The sequence below is a fragment of the Eleutherodactylus coqui genome, unplaced genomic scaffold (genome assembly GCF_035609145.1).
Source record: "Eleutherodactylus coqui strain aEleCoq1 unplaced genomic scaffold, aEleCoq1.hap1 HAP1_SCAFFOLD_338, whole genome shotgun sequence".
In the NCBI taxonomy this organism is placed as follows: domain Eukaryota; kingdom Metazoa; phylum Chordata; class Amphibia; order Anura; family Eleutherodactylidae; genus Eleutherodactylus; species Eleutherodactylus coqui.
In genome coordinates, this window is record NW_027102559.1 from 30001 (window position 1) to 34840 (window position 4840).

Below are 4840 nucleotides of genomic sequence, written 5' to 3' on the forward strand. Positions count from 1 at the left end.
TCTGGAGGTTTTCCCCTTGGCATTTCCCCATAGGCCAAAACGGGGGAAGTCAAAAAAGCACCCCCAGCAGATGTATGCGGAGGGGCTGGGGGTTGACGGGGAGCGGGCTGTTGGCAGCTGTGTGGTGGCTGCAGGGGTGGGCCTGGGCGGCTGCGGAGGGCGCCTTCAGAGTGCACCTACCAGTAGGGGCTCAAGACCCAGGCTGAGCCTCCGATGTGCCCGGGCAGGACACCCAGGAGGCGGGGAGCAGCCCCCGCTGAAGCCCAGGGCAGTTGGCAGAGATGGGTCTTTGAGAAAAAATGACAAAGTCCAAACGCTCCAGGCGCTGGCCAGGGGTGCGGACCGGGCTGGCCGGGCCGGCGGGAGCTGCGGCTGCCGGGGCTGAGCCGAGTGTCGATGCATGTCGTGAGAACCGGGAAGGGGACAAACCGGTGGCTTCAGGCCGGGTTGGAGTTCCATGAGGTCGGCCTGACTCTGGAGGTTTTCCCCTTGGCATTATCCCATAGGCCAAAAGGGGGGAAGTCAAAAAAGCACCCCCAGCAGATGTATGCATAAGGGGCTGGGGGGTGACGGAGAGCGGGCTGTTGGCAGCTGTGTGGTGGCTGCTGGCAGCCGTGTGCTGGCTGCGGGGGTGGGCCCGGGAGGCTGCGGAGGGCCCCCTGAGTGCACCTGCCAGCGGTGGCTCAAGACATTGCCTGAGCCTCCGATGTGCCCGGGCAGGACACCCGGGAGGCGGGGAGCAGCCCCCGCTGAAGTCCATGGCATGTGCCAGAGGCGAGTCTTGGAGAAAAAACGACAAAGTCCAAACGCTCCAGGCGTTGGCCAGGGGTGCGGACCCGGCTGGCCGGGCCGGCGGGGGCTGCGGCTGCCGGGGAAGATCCGAGTGTCAATGCAGGTCCTGAGAACCGGGAAGGGGACAAACCGGTGGCTCCAGGCCGGGCGGCAGTTCCAGGAGGTCGGCCTGACTCTGGAGGTTTTCCCCCTGGCTTTTCTCCATTGGCCAAAACGGGGGAAGTCAAAAAAGCACCCCCAGCAGATGTATGCAGAGGGGCTGGTGGGTGATGGATAGTGGGCTGTTGGCAGCTGTGTGGTGGCTGCTGGCAGCCGTGTGCTGGCTGCAGGGGTGGGCCCCGGGCGGCTGCGGAGGGCCCCCTGAGTGCACCTACCAGTAGGGGCTGAAGACCCAGGCTGAGCCTCCGATGTGCCCGGGCAGGACACCCAGGGGGCGGGGAGCAGCCCCTGCTGAAGTCCATGGCATGTGCCAGAGGCGACTCTTGGAGAAAAAAACGACAAAGTCCAAACGCTCCAGGCGTGCCGGCCAGGGGTGCGGACCCGGCCGGGCCGGCGAGAGCTGCGGCGGCCGGGGCAGAGCCGAGTGTCGATGCAGGTGGCGAGAACCGGTATGAGGGTAATCCTGGTCGCTCCGGGCCGAGCCAGGGTTCCAGGAGGGCGGAAGGAGCGGGCCCGTTTCCCCTGATAGCGCCGACGGCGGTAAAATAAGGCCTCGCAAAACGTCAGCACGAACACCTTGTCGGGGTATAAGGGAACGAGCGGTGTGCGGTCTTTGACAAAGTGACACTATTTCTCAAAAAAAGCACCCCCGGCAGATGTGTGCAGAGGGGCTGGCTGGTGTGGGAGAGCGGCGGGCTGTTGGCAGCAGTGTGCTGGCTGCAGGGGTGGCCCGGGGCGGCTGCGGAGGGCCCCCAAAGCGCACCTACCAGCAGTAGCTCAAGACCCTGGCTGAGCCTCCGATGTCCCCGGGCAGGACCCCAGCAGGCCGGGCACGGACCGCAGCTTGCCCCCTTTGCCGTCCGATGAAGCTTGCACGGTCAGAAAAAGTTTCAAAGTCCCAACGGGGGAGAGAGTGTTGACGGCGAGGGGGGCGCTGGCTGCTCCAGGGGCCGGGAGGGAGGCCCTGGAGGTCGGCCTGGGGGTGAGTGGAGCGGCCCCCGTGTGTCCCTGAGTGTCCCCCGGTCTTTGGTCGAGAGGGGGTCTCAGCCGCTAATGTGCCCGCCCGGGTACCTAGGGAGGCCGGCCTGGGGCGAGTGGAGCAGCCCCCGTGTGTCCCTGAGCGTCCCCTGGCGTTTGCTGAAGAGGGGGTCTCAGCCGCTAATGTGCCCGCCCGGGTACCTAGGGAGGCCGGCCTGGGGCGAGTGGAGCAGCCCCCGTGTGTCCCTGAGCGTCCCCCGGTCTTTGGTGGAGAGGGGGTCTCAGCCGCTAATGTGCCCGCCTGGGTACCCAGGGAGGCCGGCCTGGGGCGAGTGGAGCAGCCCCCGTGTGTCCCTGAGCGTCCCCCGGTCTTTGGTGGAGAGGGGGTCTCAGCCGCTAATGTGCCCGCCTCAGGGAGGCCGGCCTGGGGCGAGTGGAGCAGCCCCCGTGTGTCCCTGAGCGTCCCCCGGTCTTTGGTGGAGAGGGGGTCTCAGCCGCTAATGTGCCCGCCTGGGTACCCAGGGAGGCCGGCCTGGGGCGAGTGGAGCAGCCCCCGTGTGTCCCTGAGCGTCCCCCGGTCTTTGGTGGAGAGGGGGTCTCAGCCGCTAATGTGCCCGCCTGGGTACCCAGGGAGGCCGGCCTGGGGCGAGTGGAGCAGCCCCCGTGTGTCCCTGAGCGTCCCCCGGTCTTTGGTGGAGAGGGGGTCTCAGCCGCTAATGTGCCCGCCTGGGTACCCAGGGAGGCCGGCCTGGGGCGAGTGGAGCAGCCCCCGTGTGTCCCCGAGCGCCCCCCGGTCTCTGGTGGAGAGGGGGTCTCAGCCGCTAATGTGCCCGCCTCAGGGAGTCCGGCCTGGGGCGAGTGGAGCAGCCCCCGTGTGTCCCCGAGCGCCCCCCGGTCTCTGGTGGAGAGGGGGTCTCAGCCGCTAATGTGCCCGCCTCAGGGAGTCCGGCCTGGGGCGAGTGGAGCAGCCCCCGTGTGTCCCCGAGCGCCCCCCGGTCTCTGCTCGAGAGGGGGTCTCAGCCGCTAATGTGCCCGCCCGGGTGCCCGGGGGAGCCGCCTGGGGTGGCCCTGTGCAGCCCCCGTGCGCCCCTGAGTGTTTTTCAGTATCTGGCTGAGACACCCTCTGACCCTCCGGCGGTGTCCGTTTGGAGTGCCTGGTGCCTGGGCACCCCCTGAGTGTTTTTCAGTATCTGGCCGAGACACCCCCTGACCCTCCGACGGTGTCCGTTTTTAGTGCCTGGTGCCTGGGCACAGACCGCGGCAGCTCCCGCTGTCCGCATTGACAGAGTGCTGAAAAAATGACAAAGTCCGAAAATGCCTGAGAACCGGGAAGGGGACAAACCGGCGGCTCCAGGCCGAGCCGGAGTTCCAGGAGGTCGGCATGATTTTGCCGGTTTCCCCATAGGATGTGCCAAGTTGCCAAAATGGGGGAACTCAAAAAAGCACCCCCGCCAGATGTATGTAGGGGGGCTGGATGGTCGATGGGGAGTGGGTGCCTGGCAGCAGGGGCCACCCCGCGCAGGTGCCCCGGGGGGCCCGCGGGGGGCCCCCGAAGACACCCCCCCCAGCACTCGCTGAAAACCCCGTCCGAGCCGCCCGCGCTGCCCGGAGGGAGTCCCGGGAGGCCGGGCACGGCCCGCGGGTCTCTCCCTCTGCCCCCCGGTGAGGTTTGCACGGGGGGAAAAGTTTCAAAGTCCCGACGGGGGCGAGAGACAGTGCGGCGAGGGGTGGCGGGCTGCTCCGCGGACCCGGGGGAAGCCCGGGGAGGGCGGCCTGAGGGCGCGGAGGGCCCCCTGAGAGTGCCTACGGGTAGTAGGCGAGAAACCCTGCCTGTCCCACGCACGGGGCCGGGCAGGGCCCCGGGGAGGCCGGGCAGAGCCCGCAGGTCGCCCCCTTGCCGTCCGATGACGCTCGCACGGTCAGAAAAGTTTCAAAGTCCCAACGGGGGGAGAGTGTTGACGGCGAAGGGGTGCTGGCTGCCCCTGGGGCCGGGCTGGAGCCCCTGGAGGTCGGCCTGGGGTTGTGGAGGGGCCCCCTGAGAGCACCCAACAGAAGTTGCTCAAGACCCTGCCTGAGCCTCCGGTGTTGCAGGGAAGGACACCCAGGGGGCGGGGAACAGCCGTGGCAGCCCCCCTTGCAGTTGAACAAAGTTTGAGGAGACAAGTCATGAAAATGACAAAGTCCAAACGCTCCAGGCGTGCCGGCCAGGGGGGCGGACCCGGCTGGCCGGGCTGGCGGGAGCTGCGGCTGCCAGGGTTGAGCCGAGTGTCAATGCAGGTCCTGAGAACCGGGAAGGGGACAAACCGGTGGCTCCAGGCCGGGTTGGAGTTCCAGGAGGTCGGCAGGACTCTGGAGGTTTTCCCCTTGGCATTGTCCCATTGGCCACAATGGGGGAAGTCAAAAAAGCACCCCCAGCAGATGTATGCAGAGGGGCTGGGGGGTGATGGAGAGCGGGCTGTTGGCAGCCGTGTGCTGGCTGCAGGGGTGGGCATGGGCGGCTGCGGAGGGCCCCCTGAGTGCACCTGCCAGCGGTGGCTCAACACCCTGGCTGAGCCTCCGATGTCCCCGGGCAGGACCCCAGGAGGCCGGGCAGAGCCCGCCGCTTGCCCCCTTGCCGTTTGACGGAGCTTGCACGGTCAGAAAAGTTTCAAAGTCCCAACGGGGAGAGAGCGTTGACGGCGAGGGGGTACTGGCTGCTCCAGGGGCCGGGGGCAACCCCTGGAGGCTGGGCACGGACTGCGGCAGCCCCCCTTGCGGTCGAGCAAAGTTTGAGGAGACAAGTCATGAAAATGACAAAGTCCAAACGCTCCAGGCGCCGGCCAGGGGGCGGACCCGGCTGGCCGGGCTGGCGGGAGCTGCGGCGGCCGGGGCTGAGCCGAGTGTCAATGCAGGTCCTGAGAACCGGGAAGGG